The sequence below is a fragment of the Moschus berezovskii genome, chromosome 6 (genome assembly GCF_049115385.1).
Source record: "Moschus berezovskii isolate FMDL1 chromosome 6, NW_MosBer_1.0, whole genome shotgun sequence".
Lineage (NCBI taxonomy): Eukaryota > Metazoa > Chordata > Mammalia > Artiodactyla > Moschidae > Moschus > Moschus berezovskii.
In genome coordinates, this window is record NC_142465.1 from 71453261 (window position 1) to 71462750 (window position 9490).

General features: G+C 39.3%; 1 pseudogene; it reads right to left on the reverse strand.

Annotated features, from left to right (window-relative positions):
• Nucleotides 1-8872: 8872 nt before the first annotated feature.
• Nucleotides 8873-9058, reverse strand: LOC148777649 (small EDRK-rich factor 1 pseudogene; annotated as a pseudogene).
• Between the last annotated feature and the right edge of the window lie 432 nt (nucleotides 9059-9490).

Sequence of the window (9490 nt, forward strand, 5' to 3'; positions counted from 1 at the left end):
TTGTATTCTACAATCTATTAGTTCCAGTTTATTGCAGCTTTGTTTTTTGGTACTATTAGTATCTGATTTTCCACATTGGCAACCATGTCATCTACAAACGCAGTTTTCCATTATTCTTTCCAGTTTAGATGCCTGTTTTTCTTGCCTTACTGTACTGGCTAGAACTTCTGATCAGTGTTTGAGGAATAGAAAAATTTAGTCTAAATTTTTTAATTAATTTGTTTAACTGGAGGCTAATTATTTTAAAATATTGTAATGGTTTTTGCCATACATTCACATGGATCAGCCATGGGTATACATGTGTTCCTCACCCTGAACCCCCTTCCACCTCCCTCCCCATCCCATCCCTCAGGGTCATCCCAGTGCATCAGCCCTGAGCGCCCTGTCTCATGCATCAAACCTGGACTGGCGATCTACTTCACATATGGTAATATACATGTTTCAATGCTATTCTTTCAAATCATCCCACCCTCACCTTCTCCCACAGAGTTCAAAAGTCTGTTCTTTACACCTGTGTCTCTTTTGCTATCTCACATATAGGGTCATCGTTCAGTTCAGTCGCTCAATACTTTGGTCACCTCATGCGACGAGCTGACTCACTGGAAAAGAGTCTGATGCTGGGAGGGATTGGGGGTGGGAGGAGACAGGGACGACAGAGAATGAGATGGCTAGATGGCATCACCGACTCGATGGACATGAGTTTGAGTGAACTCCGGGTGTTGGTGATGGACAGGGAGGCCTGGTGTGCTGTGATTCATTGGGTCGTCGTTACCATCTTTCTAAATTTCATATATACGTGTTAATATACTGTATTGGTGTTTTTCTTTCTGACTTACTTCTCTCTGTATAATAGGATCCAGTTTCATCCACCTCATTAGAATGGATTAAAATGCATTATTTTTAATAGATGAGTAATATTCCTTTGTGTATATGTACCACAACTTTCTTATCTATTCATCTGCCTATGGACATCTAGGTTGCTTCTGTGTCCTAGCTATTGTAAACAGTGCTGCAATGAACTTTGGGGCACAAGTGTCTCTTTCAATTCTGGTTTCCTCGGTGTGTATGCCCAGGAGTGGGATTGCTGGGTTGTACGGCAGTTCTATTTCCAGTTTTTTAAGGAATCTCCACACTGTTCTCCATAGTGGCTGTACTAGTTTGCATTCTCACCAACAGTGTAAGAGGATTCCCTTTTCTCCACTCCCTCTCCAGCATTTAGTCTACAAAAAGCCTGTAGACTTTTTGATGGCAGCCATTCTGACTGACGTGAGATGGTACCTCATTGTGATTTTGATTTGCATTTCTCTGATACTGAGTGATGTTGAGCATCTTTTCATATGTTTGTTAACCATCTGTATGTCTTCTTTGGAGAAATGTCTGTTTAGTTCTTTGGCCATTTTTTGATTGGGTAGTTTATTTTTCTGGTTTGAGCTGCACTAGCTGCTTGTATATTTTTAAGATTAATTCTTTGTCAGTTGCTTTGTTCGCTATTATTTTCTCCCATTCTAAAGGCTGTCTTTTCACCTTGGTTATAGTTTCCTTCGTTGTGTAAGTTTAATTAGGTCCCATTTGTTTATTTTTGCTTTTACTTCCATTACTTTAGGAGGTGGGTCATAGAGGAAGTTTACTCTAAATTTAACTTTTAACCTAACTTGAACTCTAGAGATGAAAATTATAATGCCTCAGGTGAATAAAAACATTGATAGGCTCAGTGGCAGATTAAACGATCGAAGATTATTTAACTTGAAGACATAACTAAAGAAGCTATTTAAAATGAAATGAGAGGGAAAAAAGACTAGAAAAATAAATAGAACATCAATAAGCTGTGAGAAAAAGATGTGTAACCATGTACATACATAAAAATTGAAAATGTCTTTCTTTTTTTCTCTTCTTAGCAGAAAAGCATCTGATTTTTTCCCCATGAATTTATAACATTAGCCATAAGCGTTTCATAGATACCATTCATCAAGTTTAAAAACTTCCCTCTAGTCCTAATGTTCGGAAGGTTTTTCTTTTTTTTTTTTTAATCAGGAGTGAATGCTATATCTTGCCAAACAATTTTTTGAATCTATTGACTTAATCATGCTTTTGTCTTTATTAGTCTATTAATACAGTGAATTACATTGATGAATTTTAAAATATTAAGCCATCTTTGTATTTTTAGGATAAATTTCAGTTGGTCGTGATCTACTGATAAATTTGTCTTTAAAATGATTTTATTTGTTTGTTTTTGACTCTGCTGGGTCTTCATTGTTGTCTTCGGGCTTTCTCTTAATGTGGAGACTATGGGCTACTCTCCAGCTGCAACACACGGGCTTCTCACTGTGGCAACTTCTCTTGTTGTGGAGTACAGACTCTAGGGTGCCCTGGCTTCAGTTGTTGCAGCATGTGGGCTCAGTAGTCATGGCACATGGGCTTAGCTGTTTCAGGGCATGTGGGATCTTTCCTGAACAGGGATCAAACTGATGCCTCCTGCATTGGCAGGAGGATTCTTTACCACTGAGCCTCCAGGAAAGCCTGATAAATTTGTTTTTGAAAGAGATTTTCACCAAGTTCAGAATTCTAGGTTGGCAGGGTTTCACGCACTTGCTCTTTTAGTACTATAAGGATGTTGTTCCATTATCTTCTCACTTATATCCTTTTCTGATAAGTTTTCTGATGTAATCCTTATGCTTGCTTCTCTGTATGTAAATGTCTTTTCCCCCACTGTTTGATTTTAAGATTTTCTTTTCATAACTGATTTTAAGCAATTTGACTATGATGTACCTTGGTATTTTTTCATATTTCTTTACTAAGGACTTGAGACTTTAGAAATTTTGGTTTATGATTTTCTTTAAATTTGAAAAAGTATTGGCCATTATTTCTTTAAATATTTTTTTTCTAGATACTCCCCTCCCAAACCCCTTATGTATGTACAGGTGGTGGATCAGATGGTAAAGAGTTTGCCTGCAATGAGGGTGACCATGTTCAATCTCTGGGTCTGGAAGATCCCCTGGTGAAGGGAATGGCTACCCACCCCAGTATTCTTGCCTGGAGGATTCCATAGTCAGAGGAGCCTGGCAGGCTACATCCATGGGGTCACAGAGTCAGACACTTTCAGTTTTTACGTATGTACATGGTTACACACTTTTTATCACAGCCTATTGATGTTCTATTTATTTTTCTAGTCATTTTTTCCTTCTCATTTAATTTTATATAGCTTCTTTTGTTATATCTTCAAGTTCAGTAACCTTCAATCTGCTACTAATCATATCAGTAATTTTTTTCACCTGAGGCATTATAATTTTTATCTCGATAAGTTCAATTTATGTTAAAAGTTAAATTTATCACTTCGCTATACACCTGAAACAAACACAACACTGTTAATAAAATATAGTATAATATAAAATAAAAATAAGTAACAGATCTTTGGGGCTTTACACTGAGTTAGAGTTCCTATCAGAGGAATAACAGCACCACAGCCGCCCTGGATCCTCATGAAGGAGGCACACGAATGACTGGGTTACAAGAGTTACAGGAATGAGAGCTGCTCACTGCCCAGAAACTACAGCTCACAGAGAACCAACAAAGGCACAAGATACAGACCATAGAAAAGTGATACAGTCATATATATATATATACATATATATATATATGAATTAACAAAAGCAGTTCCCGTCTTTTGATGGGAAGCTCGTGGTTTACAAAATAAATGGCATTATTTTGAGAGAGGGATAACTTAGGTATGGCATTGGGTTTTTTTCTTTTTGCAGCAAAAAAAAAAAAAAAAGTTAAATTCAGACTAAACTTTTTCTATAGACTTGACTATACTTGACTCCTTACTTCCAGTTTAAATTCCTACAGATCAAGGACCAAATCTTAATCATTTTGTCTCCCCTTGCAACTAAAAGAAATATATGGCTGAATGACTTTGGAAACATTAAAAAAAACTTTTCTGAGTCTCAATTTACTTGTTTATAAAAATAATGATAATATTACCAGGTTATTATGATGATTTTTAAATGCCACCTGAAATTATCACCACATTGTTTATCAACTACACTCCAAAATAAAGTAAAAATGTAAAAAAAAATTAAAATACATTAATAAAAGTAAGTCCTAGTGCCTTCACGTGCTATGGTCTTAACAAACCTGAATCCCCTTTTGTCTCAAGTATAGTAATAGTCCATTAAATTTTTCTATAGCCCTAGAATCAGGATTCACTACGGATGTTCTAGAAAATATTTAACAATTGGCTCTGTAGTGGGGGGAATAGCAGCCTGATTTGTAGTATTCTCTGTTATGTGGAAATCCTTCCATTGCAGTTGATTTCAAAGTGATATCACAGAACACAGAGCTGGGAAGAGTTGACTAGTAACACAGCATTCCATAACATTTCCACCATACAGCTACAGATATAATAGACATAACTCCGAGAGCACAGGTAATAATATGTAGTGAAAAAGATCATGATCAGTTTTGGATATAACTTATTTTGGAATAGTTTATTTTGGTGTAAGCTAATTTAACTTTTAATAGTGGTTATATTTAAAAACTGGCTCACAAATCCAGAAAAATTTAGCAATTGGCTCTTGTGAAACAGTATCAGCCAACTTTGATACCCTCCACCCCCATCCATCTCCTACTTTCCCCAACCCCTTCTAGACTTTCTTCCTTGAGTATGTAGCTGAAACAGTGGGAGTTTTCCTCTCATGTTTCTCTGGGATTGAGCTTTGGAGTCTGCTGCTCAGTGTCCTGTATTCTCTATCACTCCCACTTCCACCTTGGGTCACTGCCTGGATTACCGCAGAACACCAGAGAAACGGATGAGGGTGGACCACTCTCTTATCCAACAGTCCTGCCACTTTAACCTCCCAGCACCACTTCTTATAGAGCTGCAGGAGTGATTATGGCTTTCTTTAATGAACCGTTGAAGAGTAATTAGGGAAAATTAGAGTGTTGGAAGGGAAAAAATTCTAAAAGCTGTTCGATAATTCTGACTTCTCCAGAGTCCAAGGGAAAACATATAAAACGTTAAATCCTTCACTTTTTAAATTCAAGAACTATTTATTTGACACATACTCTATGCTAGGCATGGAGTTAGATCTATTTAATAAGGGGACATGTTCCAAGTTTTCATTTGGCTATCCCATTCTTGGTTTTTATGTGCAAAGATTAACTTATTTCATTAATTACATAAACATATCTCTGAAGGGCAAACACTAACTCACAGTGCCAGTAAACATTAAGCCCCTAAGAAAGAATAAAATGTGTACCCAATGGTCTTATAGCTTGCAAAGCACCTCTTGGCATGGAGAAAGAAAATGTAAATTGTTACGCAGAGAAGGTGAGTTCCTTTATTTTACCCCATTACTCCTAAATTACACCCACTTATGCCTTCCAGGAATAAGGAACAAGCACATTGTTGGTCCACTTTGCTCCTTTAGCCTGTTACAGGTAATGCTACCAACTGAGTTTCAGGTGGTGAAACTGAAACTTCAGAGAGATGAAATGAGACCCAGTCCCTATTATTGGGGAAAACACAGATGTACAAATGAAAGACCATGATATTATGTGATAGACATCATAGCAGCATAAACTCAGTGGTGTGGAATCACAGAATGGAGTCTTCATTCTGGCTTGAAATGCAGAGGGTCTTGGGAAGTCTTCATCCTGGCACTGACAGTGAAAGGTTAGAAGAGGTTTGCAGGCAAAGAAGACTGAATGATGGTAAACAGGCATGCAGGTTATAGAAGACTGCACTTACACACAGAAACCTTTGAGTGGCAGAATTATGTGAAGCTTGCTATGATAATAGTGCATGTCTGTGTGTGTGTGCATGTGGGTGTGTGCATGTGATGGGGAAGGAATGATAATGTATGAGACCCGAAAGGGTAGAGCAAAATGTCAAGGGTATTTGATTATGATGACAGGTTTGGACTTTATTCTGTAGGCATGTTGGTCCCAGGTGATATAACCAATTTATGTTTTCAAGTAGAAGACTGAGGATTGTTGAGTAGACTTGTTGGGAGACACTGGAGGCAAGGAGATTATTAGTAGACTGTCAGGATAATCTACATTTTAGAGGTCTGAACTAGAGTAGTTGGAGTGGAAGGCAGGTGTAGAGAACATGATGGAGCAACATTTCATAGAAAAGAAGGAACAAAAGAAGAACCAAAGAATTCTTTGGTTGAATAAGCCTCTTCCAGGCAGGTGGTGATGCTGTTAACACGAGAGCATGCACAGGTATAGGAGCAAGAGTGGGAGACAACACTCATGTGTTGAATTTAAAGTACCTGGAAAACACCAAGGTGGAGATGTCCAAACCACGAGTTACAAATGACTACTGGAGCTCAGGACAGAGGTCAGAATGGCAGATTAATGGATTTGGGTGAAATGGGGGTTATATTAGCTTTCAACTGATGCTATAATAAATTATTAAAACTTAGGGGCTTAACACAAAGTTATTATCTTTCAGAAGCCTGAAATGAGTCTTTCAAAGCTAAAATCAAGATGTCAGCAGAGCTGCCTTCTTTCTGGAGGCTTTAGGGGGAGGTTTTGTTTCCTTATCCTTTCAAGCTTCTAGAAGCTGCCTCCATTCCTTGGCTCATGGCCGCTTTATCTATCTTCAAAGTCCATCACCCAATGTATGCTTTCTCTGCTTTCATTGCTGCATCCTGGTTCCCCTTCTGATTTAGATAGTTCAAAGTAATTCTCTCATACCAAGACATTAACTTAAGCATATCTGAAAAATCCCTTTTTTACAGAAAGACACACGTTCACAAGTTCTAGGGATTAGGATGTGAAAAACTTTGGAGGGAGATTGTTCAACCTACCACAGGGGTAGATGAGAAAAAAGCAATAGAATGAGGAAATAGGAGGGCGGAATGCAAATATCTGGGGCACATCAATGGCAGAAAGAGAAAAGAAATACCTGGACAATAAGTGTTTCACAGAAAAAAGAAAAAAGAAATTTCTAAAAGAAGGAACTAAAACTCTCTAACAATCTTTCCTCAGACCCTCTAAGCCTCCTGTTGTTGTTGTTGTTTAGTCACTAAGTCATGTCTGACTCTTTGTGACCCCATGGACTGCAGCATGCCAGGCTTCTCAGTCCTTCACTATTTCCTGGAGTTTGCTCAAACTTATGTCCATTGAGTCAGTGATGCCATCCAACCATCTCATCTTCTGCCACCCCTTTCTCCTCCTGCCCACAATCTTTCCCAGCATCAGAGTCTCCTAGTCACTAGGTTTACCTTTTGCTGACCTATAAAAATGAGCAAAAGCACCAAATCAGATATGATTTGATCATCCAGGACCTATTTGCCAGGTCCTGATATATTAGCTCTCCAGAGCTTCTCTAATCAGCTCCAAACTCCTAACTTGACTCTCAGATCCAACTCTAGACTTGATATTCAGAAATGTGGTCCTTGACCTTCCTTTCAGAATTCAGGCCGACTTGCCCTCTGTTTTCATTGTTTCTCAATGTGGTAGCAGTGAGTAACAGTGGCTTTCAAGAGTCTTAGGACCTTCAACTTCTAAAATTCATTCTTCCTTCCCTCAGGCCCCTTGAGTAAAAGTGGAAACCTGGGTTCCAGAGGTGTCACTTGGATCTCTAAAAAGGTAGAAGCACCCACAGGAAGGCTGCTCTCTGGTTCTCTGGTGCTATGTTCTCCATCTCTGGTGCCAGGGATTGTCTGTGCCTACGATATCTGTCTTCCATCCAGGTGAACAGAAGGGTACTCTGAATTGCAATAATTGCAGGACCCCATGGAATAGGAGAGCTAGTTCCCCTAAGAGGAGGAGGTTGCTATAATGATAAGAAGGAAAGGAAGGATGCTGGGCAGGCAACAAAGCAGATGTCCACTATACTGGGGATAGACTTCTAACTTTTCTAAGGAGACTATGGAGTTCGTGTAGCATCATCAAGAACTCCATGCTTAGATAATATGCATCAGTGAGGCCAAGTAATAATCATTCCTTCAATCATGCAACCTACAAAGAGTACATTCCATTCTCTAGAACCTAGTCCGTACATGTATGCGTGCACAGGCACTCAGTCATGTCAGACCCATTGCAACCCTATGAACTATAGCCCTCCAGGCTCCTCTGTCCATAGGATTCTCCAGGCAAGAATACTGGAGTGGATTGCCATGCCCTCCTCCAGGAGATCTTCCCAACCCAGGGGTTGAACCTGAATCTCCTGCTTCTCCTGCATTGGCACGAGGATTCTTTACCACTGAGACACCTGAGAAGCTCCCTAGTACCTGGTACTCATATAAAATGCTGTGAAAATAATGTATCTGTGTAGCTCCTAGCACACTGCTTGGGACATAAGAGGGATTCAGTGAATACTTGGGGAATTAATGAAGGCATAAATGAACATACTGCATATAGATAGTGAAAATGAAAGTCACTGAGTCATGTCCGACTCTTTGTGACCCCATGGACTATACAGTCCATGGAGTTCTCCAGGCCAGAATACTGAAGTGGGTAGCCTTTCCCTTCTCCAGAGGATCTTCCCAATCGAGGGATCAAACCCAGGTCTCCCACATTGCAGGCAGATTCTTTACCAGCTGAACCACAAGGGAAGCCCAAGAATACTGGAGTGGGTAGTCTATCCCTTCTCCAGGGGATCTTCCTGACCCAGGAATTGAACCAGGATCTGCTGCATTGCAGGCAGATTCTTTACCAACTGAGCTACCAGAGAAGCATATAGATATGTCAGCTCTTAATCTACAGGTGCTTCCAGGAGGCAGTGCTGTTTTTTTTTTTAAGTTTAAAATAGTTTCATAAGGATAAAACACATGTATGGCTGTTCATTCTACAAAATCTTCTTCATAGAACTTATGATACACCTAATTAGCAGTAGCACCCAGGTTTTCTAAATAGTCATCTATTCTCTTCTCTGTATAGCCTTCTTTTCACTGGCTGCCTTCTGCTTTTGTTGCATGATCTCAGATTCCTTCTATTTCCTCTGAGAGGTAGTCAAACTACCTGCTTTTCTTTTTCCCTTACTAATTTCCTGGAATTCCTTTACGTATTTCTGATGGGCAACTTCTCCTTGATTTCCACAGGCCATGTTGACCACCACACTGAGCCTGGAAGAGAGCAACTCAAAAGAGCAATGACTTCCTTACAGGCTCCATGGCTGAACCCATTTGTCTGTCTGGAAGACAGAGCGTGCACAAGTGCTCCCAGTACTGACATTTTTTCTTAATGAAGAATTTATTTTGTGGACCTACACCCAGCAGTAAAAGTTTTAAAATTTTGACTTCTGAGGCAGCATTTTAGAAAATCTACTTTATCCTCACACACTGGCATTGGAACCCAAGAACGTCTGAAAGCTTTTGTATAATCTGATTAAGAACTGAATAAGAAGAGGAAAGGGGTTAACGATTAGTGGTTTAACACCACATTTACCTAAGCTGAAAAGGTTTTTCTAAAGATCTTTTAAGAAACTTTTGTGAAGTATGTAATATGAGGGCTGGGCTGGAAGCCCAAAGTTAACACA